Genomic DNA, 19624 nt, shown 5'->3' with positions numbered 1-19624 from the left:
AGGTGATGGTAACAGACCCGCTAGTAATAGACCACCTAACAGCAGACAACAGAAAAATTAAAAGAGTGAATCAATTTAAATATCTTGGAGAGATTATAACACAGGTTGGATGAAAAACCTGCTTGGCAATAAAGAACGAATAAAATGACAAAAGCTCTAAACTAACATGGTCTACATACAATAAGAAATGTCTATCAATTGAAACAAAATTAAAACACTACAAGACGGCGGTTCCGCCAGGGCTAACATACGCAAGCGAGACTCTTTTTAAAGTCACTCAGAGAAACAGAGTCGGCAAAATACTACAGGTAGAGAGAAGAATAGCAAACGACATGCAAAAATAAAAAACACCAGAAGGAAGGACAATGGCGGATAGTGCCGAATGAAGTACTGTACAGGAAACTCGAGCTCATCACAGATACTGTACGTAAAAAGAGGATTTCTTTCTTTGGCCACAAAATGAGGACACCAGAAACCAGATTAGCAAAGACAAATTATGCAGAAACTGTGGAATTGGAAGCGACAAGTAGGATGGATCAACCAAAAGTAGGCAAACGACACACAATAAAAAGGGTATTTGGAGATGAGGAAAGATCGGAAAAATGAGAACGAATGAAAAGATACTGGGCAATTAAGAAAGAACGAAACATGCGCTTACTGACGAAGAGGACCAGGAAATGATTGATTAAAGTAGTTCAGCGAGGCCATAAAAACAATATATATATATATATATATATATAGTTGGCACAAAACAGAAGTACAACTCAGGGCATTCACAACATATGGACTCAATTTTTTTCATACAGAGTTCACATTGGTGTCACTGTGTATAAAATTGTGGTTATGTCTGTAAATAGTGATATGATTGGCGTGGCCAGACAATAAGTAAGTAGTAGTACAAAAATGGTGGAACCGAACATTGTGTCATGCATTTGTTCTCTGTTCAGAACATATTCAAACAAGTTAAAACAAGATTTTACTATCTCAATATAGTTCATATACTTTATAATCAAGATGTATAGGTTAGTCTCTGGTATGCAAAAAACATTAAATTGTTCCTGAAAGAAAAAGAAGCATTGATGTCAGTTTGAGGCACAAAACTAGTTCATCAAACAAGACTGGCATTATCAATGACTTGGTACAAGAGGTACAGAAATGGTTTTTATGCTCAAGGTTCATGGTAATGAGTTTATTCTGTCATGGCATACTAACATTCGTTTGAAATATAAAGTTTCTCCCTATTGTCCTTGTAACACATACGTATGAAGTCATAAGTTCAAGTGTTCACAATACTTGTAACCATAACATATCGTATGAAAAATTCGAATTCTCAATATAATCACAGCTGTTCGCATTTGCTTTAGGTACAGGGGTATGAACAATGTCTTAATAATCTCTCTCCTTCCTTGATATTCTCATAAGATACATCAAAATTGAGTATCTTTTCACTCACCAAACCACTTGAGAAGTGGTCAGCCATCCTCTCTCACTTGACGAAACATTCCACTCCATCCACAAGGTTCTGCATTTGACTTAATCATATGTGTCCCTTGTGCACATTCACTTTGAAATCGTGAGTATGGTTGTGAATTTCTTGGTGTTCATTATGTACGAAAATACAATACATTTATCACATGGGCAAATGGCATTGGCAGCAGGTTTGTGGAGTCATCGTCATTTTGCATATATGAACAGAGCCGCTAGAACACACTTATTTTGTAGTAGTTAAGTTTCAGAACGACCAGCTGTGCATTTGCTCACAGAGAGGCAGTGATGGGTTTCTGGAATGCCCATGGGGCTCTGCTTGTGCGATGGGCTTACTCAGCGGCAAACAGGCAGATGGTGAGTGTATTTTCCTCACAGAGGCTTGTCTGTGTTGGCAGGCAGCCACTGGTTCTCAAGGCATATGCCAAAGCTGAACAACCTGCCACACTGGTTTCTTGTATAACTGATATGTCAGCCCAGCTGCAGGGCCATAATGCCTCAGCTACTCATGCCAACTCTCTCGTGCCTACCTCCATCTGCATCTGTCTCGTGCCTGCCTCCAGTGTGTGGCTGGAGTGACCTCAAACAGTTTATAACACATTAGTACTACAATTCGAAAAATAAAATACAAATGTAGTCTATTCCTATTATACTTCCTCCAAGAATAAAACTTTTGCAATTCCTTCTTTATTTAGCAATAGCACTTCCATAAGTAATAAAATAATTTAAATTCCTTTCCAATTTAATAATATTACAAATGAACCTTCTCAATTACTTTACCAGTTTTTACTATTCGTGACTGTTAAGTCCTAAATGAATTTCTATTCTTTAAAAGATTCGTCTTCACAAATTTAATTAACATCATGAGAGTTAAATTGTAATACAACTGTCTTACTTAAAATTTTTAAACTCTTTCTCTTATTTGCATAATGACATTTACTTCAATGCTTATTTCGGTTTAGAGTTAGTTTATGTTAGTGTTTAATTGTTTTGATGTAGTTATTTATTGTTCACACACAATGCTAGCTAACCCACAAAAGTCTACTGATACTTAGTAGGTTCTTCACAATTACTTGGATACTCACTCATGTCTACTGTGGCAAACCAATATATTTTATTATTTCACAGTTTCACCGATCTTCAGTTCTCCTCATTCATTGCTTTCCATCTGACAAGTAAAATCCCCGATACATCAGTCACCTTCCATCTTAAGAATTCATTTAACGTTTGTACTGTAGGTTCCCTAAAATCTGCATGCAAATACGGTTCTCGACTCACACCTGAAAATTGCAATACAGAGTTATCCTGCTTTACATGTTGTTTGCTTTGGTCATTCCTTACCTTGTCGTCTCTTATCTTTAACTGTTACCTTATTTCGCATTTGTAATGGGTCATGGCCTGCCTCTCTTTTATTGAAGATCCATAAATAACTTACTCCTCCCTTATCCATAACTAACTTGCTCGTCCCTTCAATCCAGGTCATGTCAAGTTCAATCTTTTATCATCTCTTACTGTTTTGCTTTCACCATGGTTTGCCTCCAATAGTTGAACTATCTGCCCTGTCTATTGAACATGGAGATACACATACAGTATTGCGTCATACTGTCATCAAACAAGCAAATAATCATATAAATCAGCATTTTGTCCTACTTACCAACTTTCAAATTGCAACATTCCTTCACATCTGCTAAACCCTCACGTCTGCTTTCCTCAAATTCTCGTCATATCATAGCTAACTAACGTCACTCACCTAAACTCAAATTATCAAGGTCCATAGCTTCTTTCTCAGTGCTCCTTCACGTCTGGCGAACATGTAGAAATTAACCTCTATCAAAATGCACATCTTCATCAATGGGCAACTACAATGAATGATATGTTTAGTACTTCTCCTCCCAGTAGCTCCTACATCGTCCTTCTGACTTCTCCTGATTACCCCTGGGCTCGTGTAAACTCTCTTGTACAACCTGATGACACCTTTACTTTTACGTTGGTTTACTTCGTGTTATTATTATATGACCTTACAACAGTACTGAGACTGGGCGTCATGTCTTCTCATTCCCTAAACAACTCGACAATTGAAATGCGGTGACTTCCAATTGATTTGTGGCTCTGTAGAGTGTCTTATTCTATGGTGCTGTGTGGAACAATATTCCACACACTATAGGGTCCACAAAATACATAAAAGGTTTGATAGTTTCCATGCTCGTAACAGAACTTTGTAACCTACAGTAACCTTCATCGCCTCTATTAGTACTCTCTGATTTTCCTTCTTCTTCTCTGCTTTTGTACTTATCCTCTCCAATGCTAAATTTAACAAGTTGCTGGTAGCTTTTCCAGCTGACAGATGGTCAGTCTACAATTTCTCTTATTCGTCTCCAGCTGGTTGGTTAGTACTTTAATACATATTGCAGTCTCACTCTTGCATCTGTGGATTCAATGTGCCGAAGTTTTGCATCTATCTCACCGTAAATCGCTTCTATTTCACTTTTATTTGCCTCCAAAAGCCTCAGCATCACGAAACCTTGACTTCTGTCTGTCTCTACATAATTGTTAAAGCACAGATTCACTAGCCTATTTGCAACTTTTGCAGTGACAAATTTTTGCAAGTTGCAAAACCATGTTACACATCTTCGAAAAGTCGAGTACCAATATTACTTGAACTGTTAACGCCGGTATAACCATAGAATCTGCTTTGATGTTTGGTACGAAAAATCTACCCTCACTTGCTCTTTAAGATCAGCACTCTTGCCAATCAGGGCACCACTAATCTTAAGATTTGGTGTTTTGAATGCTGGCCATCTCCGTTCCCTGTTGCAACCATCACGTATACACTTAACTAAAACTGATACTTGGCTAGCTGTATCTAGCACACATCGAACTATTCTACCATTTAAATCTCTGTTGACGATGGAATATTCAAATGATCAGTCTTGTCACCCTCTCCTAATAATGTGCTTCGGAGCTCCACGAAATCTGTGTACAATACTCCTGCTTCCTAGCACCTCGAATACTCCTTCCCAAAGCAGGTGGATCTTGTCCGTTCTGGGAATCATTTCTTTGCTTCTTGTTTCTTTGGTTATGTCATAGGTCCGATCCATGAACTTCCACAATTCCGACTCTTCCTTCTTCCTAATTTTCATGTATCCACTTATCTCGCCGATCACCATGTCGTCAGATATTTCTCCTATCGTCTTGCTGGTACTGTGGTCCCTATTGCCCTGTGCTCACTTTACGTATCCTATACACTTCCATTCCTTCGCGGTAGGCGTCTTTCTCTCCAGTTTTGATTACTTCTTGCTGATTTTCAGGTGGAAAGGTTCCCTTGCTCCCATACTTCGACTGTATCCTAGCTCTTGCAACAAAAGTTGGAATCCACATACATCATGCATGTTCCTACCTGTGATTGTAATTTCCCTCTGGATTTAATGCGAAAGTATCATCAGACAAATTTGTATTAGTTCTGCTGGTTCATAATATATGCCTAAGCAATGGTTTCTGTCGATCATCTCCTTGAAATATTGTTTTGGGTCCCGCCACCTCGAATTTGCATAGCGTTCCATCACCCGTATTCACAGCATAACTTGCTCTTGTTTTGCCTTGGGCCAATACTCATGCAGGAAAGTACATTCAAAGCCCTCGTATGTCTTACACTCTTTTTCAGTTACTCTAATTTTCGCTGCTGCTTCTTTTTGAAAGTGCGTGCATACAAAATTAATCTTCAAAACATGCGGTCATGATCTAGATAAACCCTCTCTGAACTGATCAATTCAAATCTTTTGGTGTAAGCGGTCTAATGCATGTGGAACCAATGAATTCACTTCCACTGAAACAAACTGCTGTGGTGTTCAGTCATCACCGCAGTCGCTTTTCAATATATTGTGTGAAATTGATTTCTATAGTTAGAAGGCCATAGATTGAACAGTTTTACTCGAATCACGTAAGAGGGTGCAGCAGTACTTGCTGAGCACTTGTTGTAAAGGAAACGATGAACAGAAGTAATGAGGTTCTACGAAAGCATGTAAAGCGACGTTCACGTTCACATTTGGTACTTATCTGTAGCAATGAAAGTGATATAAAATTAAATTAAGGTCAGAGCCCAAGGTTCAACAATAAGCAGAGTATTGTGTAATAGATACTGCAATGCCACTCTGTATCAGATTGTATAGATTGGCGGATGATAAGCACAGTGAAAAGTGTTAAGAAGACTTGCAGATTCTGTTGGAGAGTGTCGATCAGTATTAGTAATGGTATTTTGTGGGCTCAGGTTTCAGTCTACGGCAGATCGCTTCATAGCGAACATGTCCTCCCATTCCGTTGCAGTTAGTGTGAGAAGAATGGGAAGGGAAGTGCTACTTCAGGAAGATTACACTTTCGTATTCGAAAAATTGTTAAAAGATTATGTAGTGCGATGGACGTGCATAATTAATAATTGCAAAAGTTTTATTAAAACCACCTCCATTGAAGACATCAATGTGCTCAAGAGTCTCAACGGCCATAACCAAGCAGAAATAGCTGGTGATAAAGGCAGAAAGCAATGGGAGATCTGAAGGGGGAATCTACACAAGATATATGTCGGACATCATCAAAACTTGTATATAACCAAATGAAAGGTGAACACAAGGTAGAGGTAACCATTAAACATGTCGACAGCTTTCGTAAATTCATCTACAAAGCTAGGCGGAAAATTTTATCGAAATTACCTACAAGTATTCAGGCGGTTCATATTGCTCTGAAGAAATTAAGTGTGAAAACTACAGAGGAGCGAATTTGTTGCTACATAATGATGCTGACAAGAACGTTATAATATTCTGTGAAGCTGAAAACCTGAAAACCACAAAATATACGTTGACGTAATTTTCATGTATTGCACAAAGGATTTTTGGCAGCTATTTAAGATCCAACGTCTTGTTAATAGACATAACATTTCAACGTTTTTTCTTTGTTGAATGATATGAAACCTTCATCTTATCATCATGTCTTTTCAGCAGTTGTTGACAATGTGATAATCTAGGACTGAAAATATCTGTCCATTATGTTTTCAGGCTTTGAAGAAAGCATTATGAAAGCGGGACTGAAGTGTGGACTGCTATAAGAATCCCAGATTGTAAATTCCATCCAACACAGAGCTGGTAGCGAAAAATACAGTAGTTGGGACTTAAGTGAATTTTCTCATTTTTAGAGCACTGTTTTAACTGTTAACAGCCATTCGGCAGCCAAGATCTCATAAATATTTCTTTATTCAAGACAATCGTTTTCAGTAGACACTGCTGTCATCTTCAGTTCTGTACGAAAGACTAAAGATATGGAATATGTCTCATAAGTTAAGATGTAACATTTGTTATAAATGTATTAGTTTGGTATTGTAAAAACTGGAAGTGGACCTGTACATTTAGATACTTTGAACTTTTTGCTGTGAAACATGTTCATTTTACGCTGATCCTCACGCACAAGATGTCAAGTTGATAAAAATCAACACATAATAAAAGGTTTGTGTCCGCTAAAATATTTAAAAACTTAAAACACCTTGTGCAAGTGGCACAAATATTCTGGCGATGACAAACCTCCAGGCCAGTTAAATACTCGTTCGACAAAACTTGAATATTTCTCGTCAGTCAAGGATTCGTAGCAGAAAGGACTGATAGAGGAAATATCAGAATATACAAAGAAGTGCAGCACGTTTCGTTGCAGGTTCATTTAGTGAACGCGAAAGCGACTCGGACATGCTTAGTCAGCTCCAGAGGCAGACGCTGCACGAGACGCGTTGTGCATTACGATATGGTCTACTGTTGTCTTTTCGACGATTTTAAGTTCCTAGAAGAGTCAACCAATACACTGTTTCTTCATACGCGAATATCGCAAAAAGACTATGGACATAAAATTGCAGAGATTCGAGTCCACACTGAGGCTTTCCAGCAAACGTTCTTCCTGCGAACCATCTACATCTACATTTATACTCCGCAAGCCACCCAACGGTGTGTGGCGGAGGGCACAATACGTGCCACTGTCATTACCTCCATTTTCTGTTCCAGTCGCGTATGTTTCGCGGGAAGAAAGACTGCCGGAAAGCCTCCATGCGCGCTCGAATCTCTCTAATTTTACATTCGTCATCTCCTCGGGAGGTATAAGTAGGGGGAAGCAATATATTCGATACCTCATCCAGAAACGCACCCTCTCGAAACCTGGACAGCGAGCTACACCGCGATGCAGAGCGCCTCTCTTGCAGAGTCTGCCACTTGAGTTTGCTAAACATCTCCGTAACGCTGTCACGCTTGCCAAATAACCCTGTGACGAAACGCGCCGCTCTTCTTTGGATCTTCTCTATCTCCTCCGTCAACCTGATCTGGTACGGATCCCACACTGATGAGCAATACTCAAGTATAGGTCGAACGAGTGTTTTGTAAGCCACCTCCTTTGTTGACTGACTATATTTTCTAAGGACTCTCCCAATGAATCTCAGCCTGGTACCCGCCTTACCAACAATTAATTTTATATGATCATTCCACTTCAAATCGTTCCGCACGCATACTCCCAGATATTTTACAGTGTTTGTTCCGCTATCATATAATCATACAATAAAGGATCCTTCTTTCTATGTATTCGCAATACATTACATTTGTCTATGTTAAGGGTCAGTTGCCAGTCCCTGCACCAAGTGCCTATCCGCTGCAGATCTTTCTGCATTTCGCTACAATTTTCTAATGCTGCAACTTCTCTGTATAGTACAGCATCATCCGCGAAAAGCCGCATGGAACTTCCAACACTATCTACTAGGTCATATATATATATATATATATATATATATATATATATATATATATATATATATATATATATATATATATATACACTCCTGGAAATTGAAATAAGAACACCGTGAATTCATTGTCCCAGGAAGCGGAAATATTATTGACACATTCCTGGGGTCAGATACATCACATGATCACACTGACAGAACCACAGGCACATAGACACAGGCAACAGAGCATGCACAATGTCGGCACTAGTACAGTGTATATCCACCTTTCGCAGCAATGCAGGCTGCTATTCTCCCATGGAGACGATCGTAGAGATGCTGGATGTAGTCCTGTGGAACGGCTTGCCATGCCATTTCCACCTGGCGCCTCAGTTGGACCAGCGTTCGTGCTGGACGTGCAGACCGCGTGAGACAACGCTTCATCCAGTCCCAAACATGCTCAATGGGGGACAGATCCGGAGTTCTTGCTGGCCAGGGTAGTTGACTTACACCTTCTAGAGCACGTTGGGTGGCACGGGATACATGCGGACGTGCATTGTCCTGTTGGAACAGCAAGTTTCCTTGCCGGTCTAGGAATGGTAAAACGATGGGTTCGATGACGGTTTGGATGTACCGTGCACAATTCAGTGTCCCCTCGACGATCACCAGTGGTGTACGGCCAGTGTAGGAGATCGCTCCCCACACCATGATGCCGGGTGTTGGCCCTGTGTGCCTCGGTCGTATGCTCTCCTGATTGTGGCGCTCACCTGCACGGCGCCAAACACGCATACGACCATCATTGGCACCAAGGCAGAAGCGATTCTCATCGCTGAAGACGACACGTCTCCATTCGTCCCTCCATTCACGCCTGTCGCGACACCACTGGAGGCGGGCTGCACGATGTTGGGGCGTGAGCGGAAGACGGCCTAACGGTGTGCGGGACCGTAGCCCAGCTTCATGGAGACGGTTGCGAATGGTCCTCGCCGATACCCCAGGAGCAACAGTGTCCCTAATTTGCTGGGAAGTGGCGGTGGGGTCCCCTACGGCACTGCGTAGGATCCTACGGTCTTGGCGTGCATCTGTGCGTCGCTGCGGTCCGGTCCCAGGTCGACGGGCACGTGCACCTTCCGCCGACCACTGGCGACAACATCGATGTACTGTGGAGACCTCACGCCCCACGTGTTGAGCAATTCGGCGGTACGTCCACCCGGCCTCCCGCATGCCCACTATACGCCCTCGCTCAAAGTCCGTCAACTGCACATACGGTTCACGTCCACGCTGTCGCGGCATGCTACCAGTGTTAAAGACTGCGATGGAGCTCCGTATGCCACGGCAAACTGGCTGACACTGACGGCGGCGGTGCACAAATGCTGCGCAGCCAGCGCCATTCGACGGCCAACACCGTGGTTCCTGGTGTGTCCGCTGTGCCGTGCGTGTGATCATTGCTTGTACAGCCCTCTCGCAGTTTCCGGAGCAAGTATGGTGGGTTGACACACCGGTGTCAATGTGTTCATTTTTCCATTTCCAGGAGTGTATATATATATATATATATATTGTGAAAAGCAATGGTCCCATAACACTCCCCTGTGGCACGCCAGTGGTTACTTTAACGTCTGTAGACGTCTCTCCATTGAGAACAACATGCTGTGTTCTGTTTGCTAAAAACTCTTCAATCCAGCCACACAGCTGGTCTGATATTCCGTAGGCTCTTACTTTGTTTATCAGGCGACAGTGCGGAACTGTATCGAACGCCTTCCGGAAGTCAAGGAAAATAGCATCTACCTGGGAGCCTGTATCTAATATTTTCTGGGTCTCATGAACAAATAAAGCGAGTGGGGTCTCACACTATCGCCGTTTCCGGGATCCATGTTGATTCCGACAAAGTTGATTCTGGGTTTCCAGAAACGACATGATACGCGAGCAAAAAACATGTTATAAAATTCTACAACAGATCGACGTCAGAGATACAGGTCTATAGTTTTGCGCATCTGCTCGACGACCCTTCTTGAAGGGTGCTCTTTTCCAATCATTTGGAACCTTCCGTTCCTCTAGAGACTTGGGGTACACGGCTGTTAGAAGGGGGGCAAGTTCTTCCGCGTACTCTGTGTAGAATCGAACTAGTATCCCGTCAGATCCAGTGGACTTTCCTCTGTTGAGTGATTCCAGTTGCTTTTCTATTCCTTGGACACTTATTTCGATGTCAGCCATGTTTTCGTTTGCGCGAGGATTTAGAGAAGGAACTGCAGTGCGCTCTTCCTCTGTGAAACAGCTTTGGAAAAAGGTGTTTAGTATTTCAGTTTTACGCGTGTCATCCTCTGTTTCAATGCCATCATCATTCCGGAGTGTCTGGATATGCTGTTTCGAGCCACTTACTGATTTAACGTAAGACCAGAACTTCCTAGAATTTTCTGTCAAGTCGGTAAATGGAATTTACTTTCGAATTCACTGAACGCTTCACGCATAGCCCTCCTTACGCTAACTTTGACATCGTTTAGCTTCTGTTTGTTCTGTTTGTCTGAGAGGTTTTGGCTGCGTTTAAACTTGCAGTGATGCTCTCTTTGCTTTCGCAGTAGTTTCCTAACTTTGTTGTTGAACCACGGTGGGTTTTTCTCGTCCTTCACAGTTTTACTCGGCACGTACCTGTCTAAAACGCATTTTACGATTGCCTTGAACTTTTTCCATAAACACTCATCATTGTCAGTGTCGGAACAGAAATTTTCGTATTGATCTATTAGGTAGTCTGAAATCTGCCTTCTATTACTCTTGCTAAACAGATAAACCTTCCTCCCTTTTTTTATATTCCTATTGAAACCTTCCTGTCGTCTCCTCTATATCTCTTCTGTTAATGATAACATTCCCTTTTACAATAAACTATGAAACCTTCCCTTAGGATTTCTATCTCTTGCTTAATAATAACAAATGAAATCTTCCCTTTGAAATTTATTCTCTTTATCTTCTCACACAAATTTAATTGCTGCTTATTAAAAGTGATTTTCTGATTATTTAGACGAAACATAGAATGTGTCGTCGTCGTGGCCCTCAGTCGTTACCTGCAATAACCCAAAACTGTTCCTTACCTTTTTTTACTGTTACTGGATCGCCATCTGACTGCTACATCAAACTGCGACATGAATATACTTACTCTGTTTTACTATAATCTATTAGCTGCTGGTGGGCTTTCATAATAAGTGGTTGTATTTATTACCAAAGCTGACGTTATTCTTTAATTAATTTGACTGAAATTACGTAATTCATAGTTAAACTTTTTTCTTGACAACAATAAAATTTTGCAAAGTTTTACGTTGATGGTTTTTGGGATGGATTATAATTAGAAATGCAATATTGCTGGCAAAAATTAATTATATTCTGAATGAAATGATTTTACAAACGTTCAAATGGGACTTATTTTTTTACAATAATCTTACAACTAGCAATGCGCAAACATACCTTCAGTAGTCTTGAGTTTCTCAAAAAATTAATTCAATAATATTAGTTCCTCTTATTATAATAGTTAGCTGATGTCTCTGTACATCCGTTTATAATCTCTTGTAAATCATAACTAGTGGCTGGCAGGCACACCGCTCCTCTCAACCTCTCGCTTCAGACCTGCTACCGACTCGCTTCACTTCTCGCTTACTACTGACTTCCTACGAACGCTAAAGTGCCGTTTCTCCTGCCAACAATGCTTTCTGGTGCAGACAATCCCTGCTACCATTACAAAATGTATCAATGCGCGGTCTTTCCCGCTCTTTTCTTAAAATGTATCCATACGCGGTCTCTCCCGCCCTTTTAAAGATTATATCAATTTACGGTCTCTCTTGTCAACAATACTTTGGTGCAGACTTTTCCTGCTACCACAATTATTTCCAACATGACAAATATTAATTATTCCTACTTAATTCTATTAATAAAATATAAACATCTTTCGTAAATTGTGATTTGACAATAAACAATAGAAATATACACGTCTTACACTATTTACTTCCATATTCAGGGATGCTGCAACGGCCTTATGATCGCTGATTCCCTGTTCTGCGCTTACAGAGTCGAAAAATTCGGGTCTGTTTGTTATCAGTAGGTCCAAGATGTTATCTCCACGAGTCGGTTCTCTGTTTAATTTTCGGATAGTCCACTCAGTATAATGTCACTCGATGTTCTATCCGTAGCATACGCGACTGAAACAGGAAGAAGGGGGATGTGGCAGAGTTACACAGAGTACCCTCTGCCACACATCGTACGGTGGCATGAGTAGTATTGATGTAGATATTAACTTTTCTTTGAGACTACTATCTCAGTTTTCAAGTTGTCCCTAGTTTGAGGAAGTCCGACGGAACCTTTATCATTGATGTTTATCTCCTTCTGTATATTGGCGTAGGTCGAATGTATGCCTTACCTCTCAAGGACTGTCGTCACAGATTTATTTGAAACTGTCAAAAGCTTTCCGAAAATCTATGAATCTCTGATTAAACGGTAATTCTTAGTGACTCGTTCTGTAAGATTAATGTAATTCTCCAAGTCGCGGAATCGGAAATAAAATGACAGATGCTTGTATATTCGTGTTGGTGTCGGTAACAGGCGCCATTTGGTCAAATGTGAAATGTTCACATTCATGGAAAGAAGCCTAAATGGTTTGTCTACAACGACGTTTTCAGAAATGGATTACTAACTAAGTTGTGCAATCGTAGGAAATGGAATCTGTTATGGTCTCGCTAGAGGTACCATCCCCACTATACACCGGAAGGGTCTGCGGACACCGGGAGAAAAACAACACAGGACGGCAGGTAAGGCGTCCCCGGCTTCTTTTACGTGCGAGTTGAAAGTTTCAGGTTGTTATTGCAGAACGTGAGAGACTAGTTCCTCTTGGAGATTTTCGGGTAGAGAGGCTAACATCTCCAAATAGGGAACGCCATTTGGCGTATTTGTGCGACAAGTTACGCTCAGTCTTCATGCAGGTGCTAACTCGTTCGGGGAAAACCAAGCGCGTTCTCCGAGGTAGCCGCAGGTGACAACAACAGGTCCGAATTCTGTCTAGAGAATGTACTGTCAAGTTTTGCCTCACATACGAAGCTTCACAGCTCACTACTCAGTCTCGTGAATTCGTAACATATCAGAAATATAGAATAATTTTTTACACAAGGATTCATATGATTGCATGTAATTTTCAGTCCACAGGCCATAACTGATCGGATCCTCACATATCTACAAAGAGCTAAAAAATATAGGTTGACTCTTACATACTACAATATCTTATGGTTGCTATATCGCCATCTTTTTATACATACTTCCATGTGGTGAAACTTTTTCGTGTGTGAGTGGTGCTTCAGATTACGTGCACATATATAAAAAAGTGCATCATATAGTTTTCGATGCTGCAAGGTCACAAGCAGTTTGCAGTGGAACGTAATGGCGCGGATTTTTTGGCTGCGCTGCTGCCTCAAGGAGATTTCCTCAGATGGGAAAATAAAAAGCGAAAGCTAATATAAAACGTATCTTAACGTGAACTAGCCGTGTGAAGATGAACGTGTCGGGTCGAAACCGGTAACGGAGCTATATAAATAAATGAATGGCGTTGTAAAAAGTGGTTCGTTGCTGTTATCCTCTTCGTAAGAGTCAACCTATATTTTGCACACAGACACGGGCTCAGAATGTCAGTTTTCGACAAAACACCACAGAGCTAAATAATGTTACACATTGTCATTCACAAAATAATATAATTAGGCCTATCGGATATAAATATATATACACATTATAAAAAATTTAACATCATGAAGGCGGCATGCAACACACCTCAAACCGCCATGGTGTGTACTACTTGCTCTAAAATGCAAATGGTTAGCATTTCAGCACAATCCCACGAATTGGGTAGGAAGAAGCCATCTACAGGGTGGTTGTAATTACATTTTCACTACTTTAACCATTGTAGATGGAAAAATATTTGAAGGTTGTATCTATGCCATAATGGATGCTTGTGTCACAACTCGTGTGGTGACTACTCTCTTTAATGACACGTTTGGATTTACACATAATGAGATTAATCAAGGTAAAGGAGAACATTTCATACATACGTGCGGAGTCAAATACCTTCTCCATACCTAAGTATGATGTGTTCTTCTTTACCTGGATTGATCAGACATTGTATAAATCAAGACGGGTCATTAAAGAGTGTGTAGTCACCCCACAACTTGTGACTTCCAAGTATTTTTTATGTCGCTCATTATAGCACTGATATAACCTTCAAATTACTTAAAAGTGGAAGCATACCTTTTAAGATACTTCACGTCAGACCGTTGGAAAGCTATTAACCCGATGCATACTGAACTATGTACGAATGATGTTCAGATTGTGGGCTGGACGGGATTTGTTCATGACTTGCCGTTAGGCGCCAGTATTGGTACTGCCGTGTGGGTTTGAAACGCAAGCGTCAGTGCCCATTGCGGCTGCAGTCAGCCAGCATGGGTCTGGGTGAGGTGAACCCACTCTTCTCGTAAAGCTGTTTTGTGGAAACAACAGCAGTGATGCTGCCGCTCTTAGCGAGTATCGTCGCTCTAACACAGGGCTTCACAACATACGTGCTCGCGGAGCAAGCTGTGAGCAGCAAGGCGCGAGCACGGAGCAGCGCGAGCACGCTACCCCCACTACCGGACCAGAGCGGAGAGTGGGGAGAGTCACGTGGGGCACACAACAGCTGCCGCCAGTCAATGTAAATCCGCGGCCACCTGCAGGGATATCACTCACGAATTATTTCTGCGACAAATGAAACAAATAAAGGAGAATGTACACATGCCACATAATTTTATTAGCTTAGTGTATGCCTCTACATTCGCATTAATTTGTGAACTGTTACACAATAAAAGGTGTCACTGAAGTGTGGGATTCTCGGTTATCTTGTACTTTTTGCCCTTTACAATTGCGTCTATGTTCGGAGTAATTGTTCTTGTGCATTTTAGGCGCAGCGTGCAGTTTAAATTTCGATCAGACAATGCGTTTCTCAGGCGCGTCTTGTTACATTTCATTGCAGAGAACAGTTGTTCACAAACATACGTGGAACCGAACATTGATATTATTGTAGCCGCCAGTTTGTGCAAACGAGGAAATCTATCCTGAGGGAAGTGTCTGTAGAATTCCAAAATGTTTTTCTTGTTCTGAAATTTGTCTCTGTATTCTCTGTCACACTGCAGGTCAATAATTTCTTGCTGCAGCTCAGGACGAATCTCTTAAATATTCGCTGAATATGGAGAGAACAGATCAAAATCACTGTCTAGTGCTGTCAGATCTTGAAAGCGCTGATCAACTAAACTATGTGAATAACGTTCACAGTCTTTGTGAACATCTTGCATGGATGATAATTTAGGAAAATGAGCTAGGTTTCCTGTTTACAGCTGACTCACCCAAAGTGTCAATTTCATTTTAAAAGCTCGTATTCGATCTATGAAATGAGTAATTAGCAGATCTTTACCTTGTAGTAAAATGTTCAAAGCATTCAGATGGCTAGTTAAATCTGCCAAGAACGCGAGATCACGTTCAAACGTGCGCGCGTATTTCCCCTCCCTCCCCTCCCTCCCTACTCCGCGACCTTGCACCTGCTCGCGAGCACCTGCCTGAGCAGACGCGAGTACTCGCGCTCAAAACCGGCCAGTTGTTAAGCCCTGTTCTAACAGAACTCCGAGAGGTCCTGTTTCCGCAACGGTGGTGATGAACATGATTCGGGAGTTCTAATTAACTGGGTGTTGGGGAATTACTCCTGGGAGAGGCAGACAGCCAGTTGCACCACAAATTTTTGATGACTTACTGTTGCCATGGCTGAGAATGTTGGATGCAATGTATGATTTTTTTTCTATGCACCAGCTGTGCCATGACAGTTAAACATACCATGGCCCATCGTTCGAAAATTGCTGCGAACAGTTGTAAAATGTTACCTCTAGTGCGGTTCCAAGCTGTCGTGGGTGCAAGGCACGTCACTTTGAGCAACGTTTCTAATCTGGAACGTAAACAAGGTACGGTATTAACAAATGTTATACTCTCGTGTGGAAATTAAAATGTGTTTCTTTCAATGGTTTATTCGTTGTTTCTCTTTTGTGTGTCTTTTCAAATGTTTCCACTAGTTTAGTTATATACGAACACTGGTCTTTCACTCGGCACTCTCAAGTAGCGAAAGTTTAATTAAAACCGCCCAGCACATTCTGTACAAACTTACTTACTTACTCGTTGGCGCTACAGCGCATGCAGAGCCTTGGTTTCCTTGACGATCGCAGTCCAACCTTGACGATCTTCTGCTCATCTTCTTATTCCCACCTTTGTCAAGTCCGTCTCTACATCGTCCAGCCAACGTTTCCTTGGTCTCCCTTTGCACTGTCTGCTACCTGGCTTTCCTCTGTAGATCTTCTTGACATATATATCCTCTGACATTCGCTCTACATGGCCCATCCATCTTAATCTGTTTCTCTTGATTTCCGAAACTAGGTCAGCATAACTGCCTAGTTCTTCCAATGCCTGGTTTTTCCATGTTATCCATTGCCCCTCCTTGCTCACTGCTCCAAAAAATCTTGTTGATGTTTTACTTTCTTATTTTCATGGGAGCACCTATTTTGTCACGGTCATTGTCCATGTTTTTTTAAGCGTTCGGTAGACCGTTCGGTAGACAGTCACCTTCGATTTGCTGCTCAGGATTCGTGACTGAACAATCTTAATCAGGGCCCAGAAAGCACTATTTCCCGCGGCAATCCTTGCTGTTATTTCTTCAGTTATGCTGCTATCGTTAGTTACCAGCGCTTCGAAGTACTCTCACATTTCTCTTACTTGACTGCATTTATGATATATTTCTTTTTAACAGCAACGTTTCTCCTGGAAGTGAAGAGATACCGTCTTTTGGTGGCGTTTACTCGAAGCGCAACTCTTCTGTCTCGGTTTCTGGTCTGCCAAATCCTTCTTTCGGCTCTTTCAGTCTTCCAGGCAGCATACAAACATGTCAGATTTCGGTTCATAACGTCAACGAGTACCAGCTGTGTTACTGATCTGCACCTTTCTCATCACGCCGGCCCTGTCGTAACCTTCAGCTAGCTGAATTCTTAGTGAGCTTTCCTTCTACTTTCACTTTGCGTTTCGTGCTCGTGAGGGTCATTTTTAGCAGTCTGATTAGTTTATACGGAAATTCCATATCCAGTGTCTGATGCAGTTTTTATCATTTTAACGCTATCAGAAGCCTGTTAATCTACAATGACGTGGTGTACAAACATAATATATTCATATCACTTTTCCATCATTTGATGGACAGTCTTTGTCAGAAACCACTCTGGTAGCATCGTCACGTATCTAAAAATTGTTGCACATTTTCATTCACAAAGTGGTGTCACTGTCGTATATAAATGTATATGAATCGGTGAGTTGGGAAAGCGGTAAAGTCTCAGAATGTAAATTATTCAGAAGAGAAGAAAGCTATTTTACTACACAATGGGTTTAAATGCGGTATCGTGGTGTTGCTATGTAGTAACTGGCTGAGGGTGAAAAAATATAATGGCTTTCAACATAATTTAGTCATCAGTTCTGGAGGTATCCCTTGTTCGAACCTGATGATGTTGATGAGGCATCTAGCGATCTGTTTGCGGAGGAATGATTGTGTTATGAAAGTTGATATTATCCACATTTTTATAACAATAAGAGGCTGTGGTGATCATAAAGCTTTATTCATAACGTACCCAAACTGAGACCTGTTTGGCAGGTAGTCAGAGACCGCACAGGATACAGATAAGGTTGTGGATGGGGCCCTAAACAGTTACTGTGAGTTGCACAATCAAACACACAACTTTATTTTTCTAAGAACCACTTATTAACAAGCTGGCTTAAGGATCACAACTAAACAATACGGCTGAAGGCCTAGTTAAAGAAAACTGCTGGACAGCAACAACACGAGGAGGAAAAGGCACATTGCCTACAAACTACGCTAACGACCAGGGCAGGTAACTGGAGCGTTGACGGCCACAGGGCTGAAAATACCGCTGGTGCACTTCACTGATAAGTTAACAGCCAAATTAATAATTAATCCCAACATAGGAAGACGCCGCGAGATTTCGCCGACTGCAACACATCATACGATGCTGCTAGCCCGAACGGCCAAGGGGGCAACAACCCGCAAATGAACGAAGAGATGTCACAATAGTTGAGGTTTCGTAACAGATTAACTGATCGCTCAACTTCAGCGTCCAGGTTCGCTGGGCAACGAAGTTGTCGCTCTCGCAGCTAGCGCCTCACCATCCGACAGTGCGTGCACGCCGCCAGCGGTCACGGCCCCGTCTCGGGCTGCAGAGACTTGCTTGCTGCTCCATCCCAACCGACTCACTACATGCAGCACGCCGACAGCATTAAAATACCTGCTCAGTCAAAACCACCCAAGCTACACAAGGTTCCATGGAAACACTTCCACAACAACTCGATCAATACGAAAACCAGTGACTGTGGAACAAAAGGACGAATCACAAGTCGACACACACGGAGAACCCAGAAGATGTCGGCGACCAAATACACGTCGTCCAATGAGACGACCGACCGAACGACCAACCAAGGTCGCCCCACTCATCTTCATGTTGTTCATTCTTCACTGCCCACTGGCAGATACTGTTGTAAAATACACTCCTGGAAATGGAAAAAAGAACACATTGACACCGGTGTGTCAGACCCACCATACTTGCTCCGGACACTGCGAGAGGGCTGTACAAGCAATGATCACACGCACGGCACAGCGGACACACCAGGAACCGCGGTGTTGGCCGTCGAATGGCGCTAGCTGCGCAGCATTTGTGCACCGCCGCCGTCAGTGTCAGCCAGTTTGCCGTGGCATACGGAGCTCCATCGCAGTCTTTAACACTGGTAGCATGCCGCGACAGCGTGGACGTGAACCGTATGTGCAGTTGACGGACTTTGAGCGAGGGCGTATAGTGGGCATGCGGGAGGCCGGGTGGACGTACCGCCGAATTGCTCAACACGTGGGGCGTGAGGTCTCCACAGTACATCGATGTTGTCGCCAGTGGTCGGCGGAAGGTGCACGTGCCCGTCGACCTGGGACCGGACCGCAGCGACGCACGGATGCACGCCAAGACCGTAGGATCCTACGCAGTGCCGTAGGGGACCGCACCGCCACTTCCCAGCAAATTAGGGACACTGTTGCTCCTGGGGTATCGGCGAGGACCATTCGCAACCGTCTCCATGAAGCTGGGCTACGGTCCCGCACACCGTTAGGCCGTCTTCCGCTCACGCCCCAACATCGTGCAGCCCGCCTCCAGTGGTGTCGCGACAGGCGTGAATGGAGGGACGAATGGAGACGTGTCGTCTTCAGCGATGAGAGTCGCTTCTGCCTTGGTGCCAATGATGGTCGTATGCGTGTTTGGCGCCGTGCAGGTGAGCGCCACAATCAGG

This window comes from Schistocerca americana, chromosome 6 (genome assembly GCF_021461395.2).
Source record: "Schistocerca americana isolate TAMUIC-IGC-003095 chromosome 6, iqSchAmer2.1, whole genome shotgun sequence".
NCBI lineage: Eukaryota > Metazoa > Arthropoda > Insecta > Orthoptera > Acrididae > Schistocerca > Schistocerca americana.
This window is presented reverse-complemented; position numbering follows the sequence as displayed.